Source organism: Pristiophorus japonicus, chromosome 6 (genome assembly GCF_044704955.1).
Source record: "Pristiophorus japonicus isolate sPriJap1 chromosome 6, sPriJap1.hap1, whole genome shotgun sequence".
NCBI classification, from domain to species: Eukaryota; Metazoa; Chordata; class Chondrichthyes; family Pristiophoridae; genus Pristiophorus; species Pristiophorus japonicus.
Genome location: NC_091982.1, coordinates 67,475,711 through 67,495,854, shown reverse-complemented (window position 1 = coordinate 67,495,854; position 20,144 = coordinate 67,475,711). Strand labels below are relative to the sequence as shown.

The 20,144-nt window shown below is 46.4% G+C and overlaps 1 long non-coding RNA gene across 3 annotated transcripts in view; it reads right to left on the bottom strand.

Annotated features, from left to right (window-relative positions):
• LOC139265151 (uncharacterized) overlaps positions 1–20,144 on the bottom strand; it is a 226,033-nt gene that overhangs the window by 47,956 nt on the left and 157,933 nt on the right. Inside the window, exon 3 of one of the 3 annotated variants that reach the window (XR_011593478.1) lies at positions 10,682–10,746. The exons of 1 other annotated variant lie outside the window; for it this stretch is intronic. This is a non-coding gene — a long non-coding RNA (uncharacterized lncRNA). The remainder of the gene's footprint in view (positions 1–10,681; positions 10,747–20,144) is intronic. One more of the 3 variants, XR_011593479.1, reaches the window with a different exon arrangement.

Genomic DNA, 20,144 nt, shown 5'->3' with positions numbered 1-20,144 from the left:
AAGAAGTTTCACAAATACTTGTATGGTCGTATGTTTACCATCGTTACGGACCATAAGCCCCTAACAGCAATCCTCCATCCAAAGTCCACAGTTCCAACATTAGCTGCAGCCCGAATGCAGAGAAGGGCTTTGATTTTGTCAGCATATACATACGATATTGAATACAGACGATCAGCTGATCACAGTAATGCTGATGGAATGTCTAGATTGCCTTCCCCATCTACAAGTTACACCCGATAGGGAAGAAGTGTTTTATTTTTCATACATTGATGAACTGCCAGTCACAGCTGAAGAGATTGGTAGAGCAACCAAATGTGACCCAGTGATGTCAAAGGCATATGAGTATATTGCAAATGGATGGCCAAACCAGGTAACAGACAAAGATACACATCCATTCTTCATTCGTAGAAATGAATTATCAGTCGATAAAGATTGTATCATGTGGAGTGCAAGAGTGGTTATATCAAATAAATTCAGGTCCAAATTATTAGGAGACCTCCATGACCAGCACCTGGGAATGTGCTTGACCAAGAGTTTTGCATGCAGTTATTTGTGGTGGACAGGTCTTGATAAAGATATAGAGTACATCGTGAGCCAGTGTACAACATGTCAATCGGTAAGCAAGCAACCACCACCAGTAACATTACAGCCATGGAAATGGCCTCCCATGGTGTGGCAAAGGCTACATATTGATTTTGCTGAGTTAGAAGGACAACAGTTGTTCATTGTGATTGGTAGCCATTTGAAGTGGGTTGAGGTGTTTCCAATGTTGAAAATAACAAGTAAAACTTTGGACATTTTACGAAAATTATTTTCTTCATTTGGCCTCCCTGAAGAGGTTGTTTCGGATAATGGACCACAATTTTGTTCAGAAGAATTTGCACAATTCACGAGCAAAAATGGTGTGAAACATACCAAGGTTCCAATGTACCATTCTGCTTCGAATGGTGCAGCAGGGCGCACTGTACAAATTGTAAAACGTGCCCTCATAAAACAAATGTTAGATCCAAATCCATGGAAATGACAGTTGTCATTGGATCACAAATTGGCTAATTTTTTGATTACATATAGAAATACTCCTCATACAACTGCTGGTAGAACACCAGAAGAGTTGTTTCTCAAACGACAGCCACGAACCAGATTCTCGTTGTTAAAACCAAACTTAGCACAGTCCATAGAAGAGACACAATTAATACAGAAAGAGAATCATGAAAGAGGTAGAATAAAAGAGAGAAGTGTGAAATTAAACCAGAAGGTGAGAGTGAAGAACCATCACCATAAATGGTTAAAGTGGTTACCAGGAAGAGTGGTGAAGATATGTGGTCCTCGCACATATTTGGTAAAGATGTTTGATAATGGACAGGTTAGGTTTGTTCATATTGATCATATTTTACCTACAGACATGGAAGGAGTTGAAGGTGGGAATGACTCAATTATTTCTGACTCATCAGATAGTTTTGATACACCAGTAGCAAATCCTAAATTCAATGTACTGGAAACAAATCCAGGAGAGAATTAGAATGAAAGTCTGAGTCCGAGTCAGGAAAACAAAGAGTCTGAAGTTAGAGTGAGTTCAAATGAAAATCAAGGAAATTCCATGGAGGAAAATATTCCTCAGGATGAGCCTCGAATGATTGTGAAATCAACACCATGTTTGGAAGGTTCTGTTCGAGAGCGAATGTATCCTCTTCGAAACAGAAAACAAGTGGTAAGTTAAATTTGTAAATACGGAAAAAAAAAGTTTATATCCTTTGTTATGTATAAACATGAAAGTTATGTTTGATGTTTGTTATAATAACTTCTTCATTAAGGAGGGAGAAGTGTAATGACTGTAAGCGTGTAATGGTTGTAGCTCCACACTGTGGATGTGGATGTATTGTGTACTGCAAGTGCAGAGTTAATAATAAACAGAACCAGGCAGATTCCGGAGGCTTCCGAATGAGCTGCCTGCCATGTAGGAAGCTGTGTGTGCTGTGCTCTGTGAATATATCACATCTATGAAGCACTTTGGGTATTATTTTTATATATAAATGCAAGCTGTTGCTGTTAACCTGGAATATTCACCGGCCTTTTCTCTTCACAGATACTGAGGGTCAGACTTTCGCCTTCACTTGCGGCAGTTTTATCGGCGGTACGGCTGTTTTTGGGCGAGAAGCCGCCTAGCGAAAGTTTCCCCCTTACTGTTTCAATGTTACGGCCCAAATCTCGAAACGCTCGCTGGGACCAAACCGCCGACGTGCACCGCCAAGAGAATCGCCGGGACGTGAAGTTTGGCCTCAACAGAAGTCCGTCCAGATCGCCGAGGGAACTGCCCAGTGGAAGCTGCTTAAACAGGGTGGTAGGAGAGTACCTCGCAAACGAAAGGTAAGTTAAAGGTTCTTTCTTTATTTATTTAATTGTAAAACGGTGATTAGCTTTAAACTATCTTGGGAATGCTTTGTAATTTTTTTTTTGAGGGGGGGAATTTTTTCAAAATTACTTGCAAAATGCTGGCGGTTTTTCTGGGCAGGCAATCGGGCGTTGAGGGGCTCTCGGGAAAGTCTAGCCCTGAGTATTTCCTACGTTATGTCTGATATTTCCAGCATGAGTAGCTTTTTCTTGCTGTTGATTACGGAGAGTGCGAGGAGCTGTCTCTCTGACTGCCTGCTGCCGACAGGGAGTCTCCCAGCTCACACACACACCTCAGGGAATCACAGGTCTATTCGTTTGTTGAAGTGAATGATCAGGGACGGCGTGCTGTGATTTCCTGAAATGGGCAGCAGCGGGATGCTGTGGGTTGCGAGTCTGTACGGTCCGCCCTCGAATATTCACACAGACTGATAAAGAAAGAACTTGCATTTATATAGCGCCTTCCATAACCTCGGGACGTCCCAAAGCGCTTTACAGCCAATGAAGTACTTCTGGAGTGTAGTCACTGTTGTAACGTGGGAAATGCGGCAGTCAATTTGCGCACAGCAAGCTCCACATGCAGCAATTTGACAATGACCAGATTATCTGTTTCAGTGATGCTGGTTGAGGGATAAATATTGGCCCCAGGACTCCGGAGAGAACTCCCCTGCTCTTTTTAGAAATAGTGCCATGGGATCTTTTACATCCACCTGAGAGAGGTTTCATCCAAAAGACGGCCCCTCCGACAGTGCAGCACTCCCTCAGTACTGCCCCTCTGACAGTGCGGCTCTCCTTCTGTACTGCCCCTCCGACAGTGCGGCGCTCCCTCAGTACTGCCCCTCCGACAGTGCAGGGAGAAAGGAATAGAAGGATGGGGTGGTGGGGTGAGATGAAGAGGGGTGGGAGGAGGCTGGTGTGGAGCATAAATCCCGGCACAGACTGCGGGGCCGAATGGCCTGTTTCTGAGCTGTACACCCGATGTAACTCTGTGTATTGCAGCCCGTTGTCATGTTATCATTTCCTTGTTGACACTTTGCTTCAAGATAGGTTTTGTCAATGTCGTCTATCAAATAAATTTGCTTTCCTCTAAGTGACTCACCCCCCCCAAAAAATGCTTTCATCTGTTTTGAAGATGTTTTACAGCTGATAATGTTTACTGTGTTGTCGCTGAGAGAGGCCTTCTCCTTCTTCGTAAATCTCATTTGATCGTCGCAGTCTAGGGTCATGAACCTTTTCGGGAAAGATCTACAGGCTCCAGTTTCTGGGTCCGAATGATCTGCACCCTGTTAACTCCTTTTTTACTGAGTTAGAACTCGTTTCTTTGGCAGAAGTCAGCTGCTTGGAATAAGATGTTTTGTGTCTTTTCTGACACACCGAGATCAAGGGGAGTAAACTTATTGCAGAGTGGGACCATTCTGTGCGAGGGGTCTGGGCAATCAACGAGGGAGGCCCAGAGAGATTTTAACTTCAGTAATGTGGGAAACGCGGCAGCCAATTTGCGCACAGCAAGGTCCCACAAACAGCAATATGGTAATAGCCAGTTAATGTGGGTTTTTTTCGCGACATCGGTGCAGGGATGAATGTTGATCAGGACACCGGGGAGAACTCTCCTGCTCTTCTTTGAAAAAGTGACATGGAGCTTTTATGTCCACCAGAGAGGGCAGATGGATAATGTCCCCACAAATTGTTTTTTAACGGGCGGTGCGGCCCCAGCAAATGTCCGAACACGCATGGCTTATCCGTTGTAAAGTCACTGAGCGGGACCTCCAGACCGCTGCACGTCCGCACAGCTTAACGGGAACATTGCAGATGGAGCCTCGGTTTAATGTCTCATCCGAAAGACAGCACCTCCAACAGTGCAGCGCTCCCTCAGTACTGCCTCTCCAACAGTGCAGCACTACATCAGTACTGCTCCTCCGACAGTGCAGCACTCCCTCAGTACTATATCTCTGACAGCGCAGTGCTCCCTCAGTACTGCCTCTCTGACAGTCCGGCGCTCCCTCAGTACTGCACCTCCAACAGTGCAGCGCTACCTTAGTACTGCCCCTCCGACAGTGCAGTGCTCCCTCAGTACTGCCTCTCCAACAGTGCAGCACTCCCTCAGTACTGTACCTCCGACAGCGCAGTGCTCCCTCAGTACTGCCTTTCCAAAAATGCGGCGCTCCCTCAGTACTGCACCTCTAACAGTGCAGTGCTACCTCAGTACTGCCCCTCCGACAGTGCAGTGCTCCCTCAGTACTGCCCCTCCGACAGTGCAGTGCTCCCTCAGTACTGCCCCTCCGATAGTGCAGTGCTCCCTAAGTGATGCCCCTCCAACAGTGCAGCATTCCTTCGGTACTGCCCCCCGATATTGCAGTGTCCCTCAGTACTGTCCCTACAACAGTGTAGCACTCCCTCAGTACTGCACTACACTGTTGGCTTAGAGTTTTGTGCTCAAGTCCCTGCAGTGGGACTTTAAGCCACAACCTTATGCTCCACACCAGCCTCCTCCCACCGCTCTTCATCTCACCCCACCACCCCATCCTTCTATTCCTTTTTCCCTCGTGGTGTTTATCCAGCTTCCCCTTAAATGCATCTGTGCTATTCTTGCAGGAAGAATGTTCCCGATGTTGGGGAAGTCCAGAACCAGGGGACACAGTCTACAATTTTTGAGGGTGTAACTGGTAGAGTGGACAAGGGATGACCAGTGGATGTGGTGTATCTGGAGTTTCAAAAGGCTTTTGACAAGGTCCCACACAAGAGATTGGTGTGCAAAATTAATACACATGGTATTGGGGGTAATGTACTGACGTGAATAGAGAACTGGTTGGCAGACAGGAAGCAGAGAGTCGGGATAAACGGGTCCTTTTCAGAATGGCAGACAGTGACTAGTGGGGTGCCGCAAGGCTCAGTGCTGGGACCCCAGCTATTTACAATGTACATTAATGATTTGGATGAGGGAATTGAGTGTAATATCTCAAAGTTTTCAGATGACACTAAGCTGGGTGGCGGTGTGAGCTGTGAGGAGGATGCTAGGAGGCTGCAGGGTGACTTGGACAGGTTAGGTGAATGGGCAAACGCATGGCAGATACAGTATAATGTGGATAAATGTGAGATTATCCACTTTGGTGGCAAAAACACGAAGGCAGAATATTATCTGAATGGCAGCAGATTAGGAAAAGGGGAGGTGCAATGAGACCTGGGTGTCATGGTACATCAATCATTGAAAGTTGGCATGCAGGTACAGCAGGCGGTGAAGAAGGCAAATGGTATGTTGGTCTTCATAGCTAGGGGATTTGAGTATAGGAGCAGGGAAGTCTTACTGCAGTTGTACAGGGCCTTGGTGAGGCCTCACCTGAAATATTGTGTTCAGTTTTGGTCTCCTAATCTGAGGAAGGATGTTCTTGCTATTGAGGGAGTGCAACGAAGGTTCACCAGACTGATTCCTGGGATGGCTGGACTGACATATGAGGAGAGACTGAATCGACTGGGCCTGTATTCACTGGAGTTTAGAAGGATGAGAGGGGATCTCATAGAAACATACAAAATTCTGACGTGACTGGACAGGTTAGATGCAGGAAGAATGTTCCCGATGATGGGGAAGTCCAGAACCAGAGGACAGAGTCTAAGGATAAGGGGTAAGCTATTTAGGACTGAGATGAGGAGAAACTTATTCACTCAGAGAGTTGTTAACCTGTGGAATTACCTGCCGCAGAAAGTTGTTGATGCCAGTTCATTGGATATATTCAAGAGGGAGTTAGATATGTCCCTTATGGCTAAAGGGATCAAGGGTATGGAGAGAAAGCAGGAAAGGGGTACTGAGGTGAATGATCAGCCATGATCTTATTGGTGGTGCAGGCTCTAAGGGCCAAATGGCCTACTCCTGCACCTATTTTCTATGTTTCTAACCCCTCCCTGTGGCAGCGAGTTCCACATTCTCACCGCTCTCTGGGTAAAATGTCTGTCCTGAATGCTCTGTTGGATTTATTGGTGACTATTTTATATTGATACCGAGCCCACATTCAATGAGGGGAGCAAATCAATGGATATTCTCTCCCTGGATTCTCTATGGAGGACCAATGAAAGCTGAAGAGCTTTGAGACAAAGTTGCAAATTATATTATTAGTAAGAGATTCTATTTGAAATTATTTATGTTCAGTGGAAAAAATATTAACGTACAGGTTTGTCAGATGGTACTCACCTTGACATATGGGGGTTAGAAAATAGGTGCAGGAGTAGGCCATTCAGCCCTTCTAGCCTGCACCGCCATTCAATGAGTTCATGGCTGAACATTCAACTTCAGTACCCCATTCCTGCTTTCTCGCCATACCCCTTGATCCCCCTAGTAGTAAGGACCTCATCTAACTCCTTTTTGAATATATTTAGTGAATTGGCCTCAACAACTTTCTGTGGGAGAGAATTCCACAGGTTCACCACTCTCTGGGTGAAGAAGTTCCTCCGCATCTCGGTCCTAAATGGCTTAACCCTTATCCTTAAACTGTGACCTCTGGTTCTGGACTTCCCCAACATTGGGAACATTCTTCGTGCATCTAACCTGTCTAACCCCGTCAGAATTTTAAATGTTTCTATGAGGTCCCCTCTCATTCTTCTGAACTCCAGTGAATACAAGCCCAGTTGATCCAGTCATTCTTGATAGGTCAGTCCCGCCATCCCGGGAATCAGTCTGGTGAACCTTCGCTGCACTCCCTCAATAGCAAGAATGTCCTTCCTCAGGTTAGGAGACCAAAACTGTACACAATACTCCAGGTGTGGCCTCACCAATGCCCTGTACAACTGTAGCAACACCTCCCTGCCCTTGTACTCAAATCCCCTTGCTATGAAGGCCAACATGCCATTTGCTTTCTTAACCGCCTGCTGTACCTGCATGCCAACCTTCAATGACTGATGTACCATGACACCCAGGTCTCTTTGCACCTCCCCTTTTCCTAATCTGTCACCATTCAGATAATAGTCTGTCTCTCTGTTTTTACCACCAAAGTGGATAACCTCACATTTATCCACATTATACTTCATCTGCCATGCATTTGCCCACTCACCTAACCTATCCAAGTCGCTCTGCAGCCTCACAGCATCCTCCTCGCAGCTCACACTGCCACCCAACTTAGTGTCATCCGCAAATTTGGAGATACTACATTTAATCCCCTCATCTAAATCATTAATGTACAGTGTAAACAGCTGGGGCCCCAGCACAGAACCTTGCGGTACCCCACTAGTCACTGCCTGCCATTCTGAAAAGTACCCATTTACTCCTACTCTTTGCTTCCTGTCTGACAACCAGTTCTCAATCCATGTCAGTATACCATGCACATGTTGGGAACATCATAATGTCCATCCATTGTGATGTGCTCCATCTGTCCATTCCTCCCCCTGGCATCTGTCTCAGGCTGAACCAGAATGTACGCAACCTTGGTGTCATATTTGACCCTGAAATGAACTTCCGGCCACATATCCTGCCATAACTAAGACCGCCTATTTCCACCTCCGTAACATCACCCGTCTCCGCCCCGATTAAGCTCATACACTGCTGAAACCCTCATCCATGCTTTTGTTAGCTCCAGACTTGACTATTCCAACCCACTCCTGGCTGGCCTCCCACATTCTACCCTACGTAAACATGAGGTCATCCAAAACTCGGCTGCCCGTGTCCGAACTGGCACTAAGTCCCGCTCACCCATCACCCCCTGTGCTCGCTGACCTACATTGGCATCCGGTTTAGCAACACCTCGATTTCAAAATTGGTATCCTTATTTTCAAATCCCTCCATGGCCTCGCCACTCCATATCTCTGTAATCTCCTCCAGCCCCATAAACCCCAAGATGTCTGCGGTCCTCTAATTCTGCCCTCTTGACCATCCCTGATTATAATCGCTCCACCATTGGCGGCCAAGCTCTGGAACTTTCTGCCTAAACCTCTCCGCCTCTCTCTCACCTCCTTATGCTGCTCCTTAAACATACCTCTTTGACTAAGCTTTTGGCCACCTGTGCTGATATCTCCTTATGTGGCTTTGCATAACGTTCCATGAAGCTCCTTGGTATGTTTTACTATGCTAAAGGCATTAAATAAATGCAAGGTGTAGTTGTTGTTGCTGTAAGGCACTAGATTCTTCAGCCACTCACTATGGAAGAGGAACTGAGGTGGATTCCCTGTAACTTCCTCACTGTATTTATCTTTGGAGTATCTTGCTCTAGCTGGGCTGTGGATGCTCAGTCGTTGAGTATATTCAAGACTGACATTGATAGATGTTTGGGCACTAAGGGAATCAAGGGATGTTTGTTGATGTAGTAGATCAGCCATGATTTCACTGAATGACGGAGCAGGCTCGAGGGGCCGGATGACCTACTCCTGTTTCAAGTTCTTATGTAGGTGGGCTACAACTGCAGCTTTAGACTCCCATCCCTCCTTACAATGAGGGGAGAGGGGCACCCACACCCATTAACAACAACAATTGTATTTATATAGAGCCTTTAACGTAGTGAAACGTCCTAAGGAACTTCACAGGAGTATTATGAGCCAAAAAATTGAGACCGAGCAACAAAAGGAGATATTAGGGCAAGTGACTAAATGCTTGGTTGAAGAGGCAGGTTTTAAGGAGCGTCTTGTAGGAGGAAAGAGAGGTAGAGAGGCGGAGAGGTTTAGGGAGGGAGTTCCAGAGCTTGGGGCCCAGGCAACAGAAGGCCCGGCCACCGATGGTAGAGCGATTATAATCAGAGATGCTGAAGATGCTCCTTAGCTGATTGATAAGTTGGAAGCCATCAAACCATCATTTCTGCACAGCATGCTCATAGAAGGTTAACCACGGTAACTTTTCTCCTTTTAATGTAACAAATTCTGATGCCATGAGAAAGCCTTCAAAGTTATCGAAAGTAGTGTAGGTCTCAGGAAAATCGCTGTAATTCCTGCGTAAATGTACTGCCAATCAGAGCTGTTGTTCTTGGCTCTTCGGCACGAGGGGGGGTGGGGGGGGCGGGGGGATGCAGTGCTATGTTAGTGAGTAAGTAGGGGGTTGGGTGGGTGTAACCTGCACAAGCGATTGAGGAAATTTGCGTGTGGCGATGGTTCGATATAAAATCAGTGCAAATCACTGCCACGCCACTAACCAAAACTGTGCAGGAAATTCCGGGCAAATTTGATACAGGATGCTCCTTTACAAGACAGTCTTAGCCCTTTCCCTCCAAGCGAGAGGCTTTCCCATGTGAGCCCTTAGGAGATGGATCGGCTAAGACGGGCCGAAGGGCCCTCCTCCACCTCCAGCTGCCTTGTGACCTGGCGAGGTCGCCAACTCGCACCATGACAGAGGTCATTGTGTTCCCAAGTTCAAGGGTCTGTGAGCGCCCCTCACGCTCATTTCACATCGTAAGACAGTGACGGGTATATGTTGATCGGTAGGTGCTCCACACATCAGGGATTCAGGCAGGTAGCTCAGCGCACCCCATAAGGGCATTCACGTAAACAGACAGGACATCGTGCAGACACAAACGATGCACATCGCCCAAACTCCCGACACACGATCCCATTGCCCGCAGCTTGTGCAGGGAACCTTAAATTGCAACATTTTCCAATTGGAGCTGAAGGGAACTTTCATCTCAACATTCTGGCCCTGATTTGAACCCATGCCCCATTGAGCTGGTGCACCCCGGGTAGTAATTCCACCTGTAACCCTAGATAGACAGTCCCTTTCTTTGCTTCAAGGCCATGGGAATATCATATATATTTTTTTGGATGACAGGTAATAATAAAACAATTATTCCCCATACTTTGTGGTCCCCTCCTCTGCAGCAGACCTGAGGGCGAATCAGGATATTACCAGGCAATAATTTACTCCCCTGTCATCGTGTATAAATAAACTTAAAGTTAAAATAAATACGATCTATATAAGGCTATGGAAGAAATAGCGCTCCAGCTCCTGGGGTAGGACCCAAAGTTCATGGGGTCAAGCTACATGTAGTGCACTGAAACGCTGTCTCACTTTCAAAAACAAAATAATCCTTGTGTCCAAACTCGATGTTTGGAGGAACTTCAGATCGGGGTTCATTAAAGAAAGATGATTCCTCGTTCATGTTTCACTAAACAGTGGAAAGAACCGACAGTGAAACCTTCATTTAAGGTTGCTGTACGTTCAAATTGGTTCAGAAAACCATTTCAGTAAAGTGCAATTTAAAATACCACTTTTACTATATTAATGGCCTGATAGCGGTCTTCAAGATTATGAAAGGGTTTGGTAGGGTAGACGTAGAGACGATGTTTCCACTTGTGGGGGAGACCAGAACTAAGAAATAAATAAAGAAAGACTTGCATTTATATAGCACCTTTCACGACTAGCTGTCAATCAACCATCAGGCAGAAGAGGCTGCACGAGACCTGGAAAATCATAGAAATTTACAGCTCAGGAGGAGGCTATTCAGACTATTGTGTTCATACCGACCGACAAAGAGTTATATCTGGCCTAATCCCATTTTACAGCTCTTGGTCTGTAACCTTGTGGGTTATGCCACATCAGAAGAAAGACTTACATTTATAGAGCGACTTTCACAACCACCAGACATCTCAAGGCTCTTGAAAATGGAGTGCTTTTGAAGTGTAGTCGCTGTTGTAATGTGGGAAGCGCAGCAGCCAATTTGAGCACAAGGAGCTCCCACAGACAGCAGTGTGATGGTCACCAGATGGACTGTTTTTGTTCTTAGCCTATTGGACGTCTCAAAGCACCCTACAGCCAATGAAATACTTTTGGAGTGCGGTCACTGTTGTAATGTGGGAAACGTGGCACCCAATTTATGCACAGCAAGCTCCCACAAACAGCACTGTGATAATGACCAGGTGATGTTTTTTTGTTATATTGATTGAGGTAGATAGAGAGGAACTATTTCCGCTGATGCGGGTAGTCCAGAACAAGGGGGAAAAAACTTAAAATTGTGGGGGGAGGAGGCAGGAGACCAAAACTAGGGGTCATAAATATAAGACAGTCACTAATAAATCCAATGGGGAATTCAGGAGAAACTTCTTTACCCAGAGAGCGGTGAGAATGTGGAACTCGTTCCCACAGGGAGGCGAATAGTATTGATGCATCTGAGGGGAAGCTGGATAAACACATGAGGGAGAAAGGAATAGAAGGATATGGTGATGGGGTGAATGGAGAGGGTGGGAGGACACTCGTGTGGAGCATAAACCCTGACATGGACCCGTTGGGCCGAATGGCCTGTTTCTGTGCCGTTTGTAATTTAAGTAGACGGAAATCAAGGTCAGCCTTAACAACTAATTTCTTGACGTGTCTTCCCTAATATCAGCCATTAGGTTTGTATTGAGTTTATGAAGGTGATGTGATGCAGAGAGAGTCTCTGAGGATATCAGCAATGATACACTGCCAATACACAGTATAAAATCATTACAATTCATAAGATAAGGTGCAGCTACAAGCGCCGCTGACTTAATGCAGCAGCCACACATGTAACGCTGAAGGATGAAGATTAATGGTGCTGTGCCTCACTGCCAGCTCTAGTTCCACAGGACATCGGTTCGCTGTCCCCAGCTCGTTTCTTTCTCCATTCACTTTTTGTGATGGCAGAGGGTTACTGTAGTTTAGTGGTTCGCAACCCAGAGACCGTGAGTTGAAATCATGAAAATGAATACAATAAATCTGGCCATTTGGCAACAGAGAAATGAACACACCAGGCTCCAGATAGTCATAACAACGCATCCAACGCACTAATGCCCATCCAGAATGGGAACCTGCCATCTCTACCAGTTCTGGCCCACATCTGGCTCGCTCAGTTGCCTGGGCACAAAATGATGGACAATAAATGTGTCCTTGCCACCGTCACGCACATCTTGAGAATAACAAAAACCCAACAACATTTGAGAAATTTCAAATAGATTATCTGTCAGAATGTTTTAATTTGACCAGATATTACAGTGACAATAACTTGTATTTCTATAGCGCCTTTAATGTGGTGAGAACATCCCAAGGTGCTTCACAGGAGCATTATCAACAACAACAAGATGATCAACCAGGGCAAGAAGGCCCCCAGATCGACTCACCTTGTGATTAGTTACACTGTTGACTTTGAGAGGGAGTGTTGTTATATATGTATACTTGTATTTACTCTGTACAGTCACCAGAGGGCTCATCCCCTGGAGTCCCAAGGGATCCCATAATCCCTTGGGAGCACAGGTATTTAAGGAGGTCTCACAGGCTGAACAGGCACTCTGGAGACCTGCAATAAAAGACTACGGTCACACTTTACTTTGAGCTTACAGTATCCAGTCAGAGTCTTTCTTCATACATAACAAGAATAACACTACACTAGACTGTGGTTAACATGGCCCTCGACCGTGCCCGTTCTATTTCCCACACCTCTGCTCTCACCCCTTCCCCTCCCTCTCAGAACCACGACAGGTTCCCCTTGTCCTCACCTTTCACCCCACCAGCCTCCACGTTCAACGGATCATCCTCTGCCATTTCCGCCACCTCCAGCGTGATCCCACCACCAATCACATCTTCCCCTCCCCTCCCTTCTCAGCATTCCGAAGGGACCGCTCCCTCCACGACACCCTGGTCCATTCCGCAGTCATCCCCAGCACCCCATCCCCTTCCCATGGCACCTACCCGTGCAAGCGCAGGAGATGCAACACCTGCCCCTTTTATCCCCTCCCTGCCCACTATCCAGGGCCCTTCCAGGTGAAACAGCGATTTACTTGTACTTCTTTCAATGTAGTATACTGTATTCGCTGCTCATGATGTGGTCTCCTCTACATTGGGGAGACCAAGCGCAGATTGGGTGACTGCTTTGCGGAACATCTCCGTTCAGTCCGTAAGTGTAACCTTGAGCTTCCGGTCGCCTGTCACTTTAATTCTCCACTCCACTCCCACTATGACCTCTCCGTCCTCGGCCTCCTATACTGTTCCAGCGAAGCTCAATGCAAGCTCGAGGAACAGCACCTCATCTGCCTTCTGGACTCAACATCGAGTTCAACAATTTCAGAGCGTAACCTCTACCAATCTTTGGCTCCCTCCTCCTCCCCCCCCCCCCCGAGCCTGTTTCTTTCTTTCTCCTTGTCTCTAATGGCAGCTGGTCATTATCCCACCAATCACACCCTATCTCAACTAATGTTTTTTTTTTAACTCCTGCCATTACCATTTGAATTTGGCCCATCATCTCTTTTGTCTCTCTAATCTCTCCTGCCTTCCACCCTATCACAGACCTTCACTTTTGTTCTTCCTTCCCCTCCTCCTATCAGTGCTGGTTAAAAATCTGTTCAATCCGAACACTCTCCAGTTCTGACGAAGGGTCATCGACCCGAAACGTTAACTCTGCTTCTCTCCACAGATGCTGCCTGACCCGCTGAGATTTCCAGCATTTTCTGTTTTTAAACTACATTAAACTTTATAGACCATCTAAAAAACAAGTGGTTTGTAGTAGCAAAGCGACGGCCTAGAATTTAGGCTTCACACACCCATTTTTCAGGCAATAAACGGTCCCACAAGCCTTCAATATGGCGGGCAAGAAGCACACATTAACAACCATACCCTTTGTCTCCCAGTAGCCAGCTCCATCCTTCTGGCTGCTGCTGAAACATGGCAGATATAAAGCTCTCGTGTGGGATGAACGCATCATGGGTGCTCCCAGGACATCACAGTCGAGCTGCACATTAATGGAGTGGAAGCCTTTTCTGTTCCTGTACATCTCGGAATCCTCCAAAGGTGCTCGCAAGGCGATGTGGGTACAATCATTGCAGCCCTGTACCTTTGGGAAGCCAGCAATCCTGGAGAAGCCCACAGCCCTTTCTCACATTGCCTGGGCGGTCATGGGGATCTTTATGTAGTCATTCTTCCGGGCATATAGTGCAGCAGTCACCTGCCGAATACAGATATGTTTTGCAAGTTGAGAAATGGTGCACACATCCCCAGTTGTGGCCTGGAATTATGCAGATACATCGAATGAAAGTGCAGCTGTAACCTTCACTTCAACTGACAAAGCAGTCCTCCTGACACTTCTAGGGTGCAGGTCTGCTTTTACTAACTCACATATCTCAATTACAACTTCTTTGCAAAAATGCAGTCTTCTCACACAGTCTGCATCACTCAGGTGCAGGTACGAATACCTGTCTCGATATACTCAACATGGGTAAGGCCTCCTGCCCATCACCCTACATGCTCTGAGGTTCCTCATGCGATGACATCGAATCAATCATCTCTTCTGCAGCACCATCAAGGAGAAGGCTTATGCGAGCTATGGCATTGTCAGTATAGCCCCCATGATTAAATTGTACCTTTGCAAGAAGCTCAAAACAGCAGGACAAAGGAGTTAAACTTCTCTCCTTTCTCTCTCCCCAGGGTCGACGCCCTAGTGTGGACCACACCCTGGTCTGCACAAGCGCATGCGCAATAGGCTTGCTTAGAACGGGAAGCTCGGCATTCAATGAGGATATTTGGGGCAACGAAGTCTAATGCAATTCTTTAATTTAGATTTTTTTCAAAGTACCACCCCACCACTGACCAAATGTCTCCTCACCGGGCTCGAGGGTCGGCCGGCAAAATCGCTCCCTCGCCCGGACACAGGGGCTTGGCGTCCACCAACCAGCCCCCCCTCCCCCACATCCCAGGGGCTTCTTTTGATGCTGCTGGATAGTGTAAGGGTTCTCATCCCTTCAGTTCTGCCTGCACCTCCCGCGCCCTCCGGGCTTCTTTTGAAACCGAACCCCGAACCCGTGTTCAGACGAGGGAGCAATTCTGTCGGCCGACGCTCCGACCCTTGAGCCCGGTGAGGAGACGTTCGCTGGTGGCGTAGCACTTTGAAAAAAATCCAAAATTAAAGAATTGCATTAGACTTCCATTTTCTGCATTTTAAGTTTGAAAAAAATTAAGCTTCACGATGCATATTTAATGTGTTGACTCCCTCCAAAATTCACATGAAAACAATGCCGTCTTTCTGCGCCGATTTTTTTTGCGATGCACTGGTTTTTCTTAAGTGCCCAGAAAGTTTTTTGGGAGTGGTCACATACACCGTCCTCAGAGAAAGGTAAGTTGGCCAAACTTGCTTCAATCTGAAAAACTGGTGCAGACATCAGGTAACACCCCCTCCGACACAAAAATAACTAACCTAAGAAAATTGTAACTAACTGAGTTACGCTGGTGCAGAAACTTTGGGGAAACTTGCATATTTTAATTTAAGCCAAAAAAAGCGGCGCAGATCACTGGGTAAAATTGAGCCCAATGTGTCTTTTTAGTGATGTTGATTGAGGGATAAATATTGGCCCCAGGACACCGGGATAACGCCCCTGCTCTTCTTCGAAATAGTGCCATGGGATCTTTTATGTCCACCTGAGACAGCAGACGGGGCCTTATTATTGCTCATGCTGCTGAGAGAAATGGGAAACAGAGTTTTCTTGGATATGAGACTCTGCAGAGATGCTATGATATGGTGGCTAGACATTAAGTCAATTACCCTCCTCTTCAGCTAAGTGATCTCTTTTATTCTCTGCCTAGCATCTGCTAAAATCTTCCAATCAAGTGATAACTGACCCGCACTGCACTGTGCTACTTTCTACAGTGTTTGCACAGCTAACAACATCAGAAATGATCTGCATTTACGATTCATCAGAACCCTCACCCAGCAAGCAAAGATTCGCATTTATCGTATCTCTCAGAAATATCTCAAAAAATGCCGGTCTTTTTGCTCCACTCGAGCCTCCTCTCGCCCTACTTAATCCACCGCTACTGCGTTTCCCACATTACAGCAAATACTTCATTGGTTGTAATATTGGCTGTTACTTCCAGACTTGACTATTTCAACGCTGTCCTGAACGGCCTCCCATCTATCACCTGCCGGAAACTTCAGCTCATTTAAAACTCAGCTACCCTGTGTCCTAACTCGTAGTAAGTCCCGCTCACCCATCACCCCCGTGCTCGCTACCCGTGTCCTAACTCGCACTGAGTCCTGCTCACCCATCACCCCCTGTGCTCACTGTGGTGTATGTAGCACACAAATCACTGACTCCACACGGTCTGGTGTAAATCTAACTGCTGTGACCTTCGTCCTTTATTGTTCAGCTCCAGAGTGCCTCTCAGGTGTGGTGGTCAGCCTTTTATAGTGCCTGTTGCAGGCACTTCCAGGTTTACCACCACAGCGCCCTCTGTGGTGTAGCATTGTGCTTACATTACATTTAAGGTACCAGGATGATACACACATCATTACATAATATCACACTTCCCCCCCACCAGGACGCAGGACGACGATACACACATCAATACATAACATCACACTTGTCCAACGGAAGGCAGGTAGGCATAGACAGTGCGTTAGTATGGTACATGTTATCTGGTACATTAACTAGTTATTGACTGGTAACGGATCCCTGATTTCCTTGTTAGCCCTTATCATTAATTGTACTTCATATTCATTATTTTACACAAATACAGTGGCTATTCAGCATAAAAAAATTAATTCTTGTTATAAATTCGCCATCTCACATTAACATAGCTCATTTTAGACTCGCTCTGCTTTACAGAAGTCCTTTGTGGGGACCACCTCATGGTAAGGCCCTTTTAAGACTCCCAGGTACATTTCCTTTTTAAGGCACCATCTTTGATGCAGGAGGATTCCACGAGGCTTCTCCTTGGGCGCCGCTATCTTTGGTGCTCTGCTGCTCTGGACATGATGCCGCCGCCATCTTGCTCTCCGCCGCTCCGGATGCCTTCCGCCGTCGCAGCCTCCGCTCCCCTCCGCTGCCACCCGACTTGCCGCCTCTCCTGCGGCCGTCATCGTCGCTTCTCCGGCGGCCTCCGTAGGTACCAGGACGATACACACATCATTACATAACACTCACTGACCCATGTCCTAACTTGCACCGCGTCCCGCTCACCCATCACCCCCTGTGCTCGCTGCCCCATGTCTTAACTCGCACCGAGTCCCGCTCACTCATCACCCCCTGTGCTCACCGCTCGTGTCCTAACTCGCACCAAGTCCCGCTCACCCATCACCCTCCCTGTGCTCACTGACCATGTCCTAACTCGCACCCGAGTCCCGCTCACCCATCATCCTCCCTGTGCTCACTGACCATGTCCTAACTCGCACCAAGTCATACTCACCCATCACCCTGTATCATCGCTGACCTACATTGGCTCCCGGTCTGGCAATGCCTTGATTTTAAAATTCCCATCCATGTTTTCTAATCCCTCCATGGCCTCACCCCCTCCCTATCTCTGTAACCTCCTCCAGCCCTACAACTCCCCCCGAGATCTTTGTGCTCCTCCAATTCTGGCCTTTTGCACATCCCCAATTTTAATCGCTCCACCATCGGCGGCTGTGCTTACAGCTGCCTGGGCCCCAAGCTCTGGAATTCCCTCCCTAAACCTCTCTTCCTCCTTCTCTTCCTATATTCTCAAGAGTTTAGAAGAATGAGAGGTGATCTCATTGAAATATTCTTACCAGGCTTGACAGGGTAGATGCAGGGAGGATGTTTCCTCTGACTGGGGAGTCTAGAACCAGGGATCACAGTCTTAGAATAAGGGGTCGGTCACTTAGGACTGAGATGAGGAGAAATTTCTTCGCTCAGAGGGTGGTGAATCTTTGGAATTCTCTATTGTGGAGGCTCAGTCGTTGTATATTCAAGACAGAGATCGATAGATTCTTGGATATTAAGGGAATCAAGGTATATGGGGATAGTGCAAGAAAGTGGAGTTGAGGCCGAAGATCGGCCATGATCTTATTGAATGGCGGAGCAGGCTCGAGGGGCCGAATGGCCAACTCCTGCTCCTACTTCTTACGTTCTTATGTTCTTAAGATGCTCCTTAAAACCAATCTCTTTGAACAAGCTTTTGGTCACCTGCCCTAATATCTCCTTATGTGGTTCGGTGTAAACATTTTGTTTGATAACATTCCTGTGAAGCACCTTGAGATGTTTTATTACATTAAAGGTGCTGTATAAATACAAGTTGTTGTTGTAAAGCTGTTTGAAACATTCTGAGCTTGTGAATAGCGCTATATAATTGCCAACTTCCTTCCTTCCTTCCTTCCTCCCTCCTTCCTTCCTTCCTCCCTCCTTCCCTCCTTCCTTCCTTCCTTCCTCCCTCCTTCCCTCCTTCCTTCCTTCCTTCCCAGGAAATCTCAGCACTCTGTTGATTGAGCTCCAATGACCTCAGGAACGCTTGCAATCGCTCCCGGACACACACTGAGTCACTCTGAAGTGCAGTGATATTTGTTATGATGCCATTTTGCCCAGAGCCAGGTAGGCTTTGATGCTCATCCCAATCCCCTTCGCTTCAATGCGAAAGTCACAGTAAAACAAGATCACCTGTCCTTCTGATTGAAGGTAGGGGGTATTGAATTCCATTTGCCACTGTTCTGTCCACCTGACCAGTTCATTGATATCTTCCTGTTTTCTTCTTCATTATCAACCACACAGCCAATTTTTGTATCATCGGCAAACGTCTTAATCATACCCCCTGCATTCAAGTCTAAATCATATACCATAAAAAGCAAGGGGCCTATAACGATATAATGTATAGCGCCCCCTAGCTAGGAGGTCTAGAGTCCTGGATCAGTATTTAAGAAACCTGCTTGTCTGATGAGGAACTCCATTTTAAAGCTCTACATGGTTGTCTGAGATCTCCCAAATAAATAGAATTAATTTGAAGTAAGAGTGTTCAAGAGACTATAAAATACATGGTGTCAGAAGTGGAGACTTCCGATCTTTCATTAAACACATCTACGATCGAAATATTGGAACTGTAAGTCTTTTTCGAGCCGATGGAAATCGCTGTTAAGCGGTGCAGTGCAGAGTGTGCTTCCTACACATCGCGCGTGGATCTGTGAAGGGCGATAAATAGTCATAAGCTAGAGGCATTGGTAAAGTAAACTTAAAGTGGCATAAGTTACTGTAGAGCATCGATTGATAAAGTATTTCTACAAATACATGACCACAATATTTTACGATTAGACTTGTTCTAGTCCTCTGACTATTTGAACTGTATGTATGTATGTGACAAACTCAAAGTCCTAAACTGTAGCGAGCTATCACGACCACCGCGGTGCCAACTCCTGCGTACATTCCTCTCCCACCTCCATCGCAGGTGACCAGCGATTTGAAAGCCAACTGGAAAAAATTCAAACAGTTGTGAGACAGCTATGAAATTATCATGAATATTGTGGAAAAAACAGATAGAATTAAGGTTGCAACGTTTATCACTGCTATTGGCAGCGATGCCCTACATATCCACAATAATCTTCCCTACAAATCAGAGAAGACAAGTAGGAAATGGAGATTATTTTGAAGCTCTGGGAAGAGCACTGTAAAGGTAAAACCAACATCATCTATGGACGGTAGCAGTTTAACAACTGTGCACAAAGGGACGAGCGGTTTGACGGAAATCTCATGCCAGTGAGGGAGCTGGCATCGTCATGTGATTTCGGCAATTTGAGGGATGATTTCATCAGAGACCGCACAGTCTGTGAAATATCTGATAACACTCTGCATAAGAGGCTAACACTTAATAAATGTGTGATGCTCTGTAAAGCTACAGAGGCCATAGTTGCGCAAATTAAATCCATAAAAGAGATTTAGACTCTGAAGATGTCAAAGGCTTTTAAATGTCCCTCTTTTGGATCAGATGTTAAACCAAGGTCTGTTCTCTCAGGTGGATGTAAAATATCCCATGGAATGATTTCAATGAAGAGCAGGGGAATTATCCCCGGTGTCCTGGGGCCAATATTTATCCCTCAATCAACATCACTAAAACAGATTATCTGGTCATTATCACATTG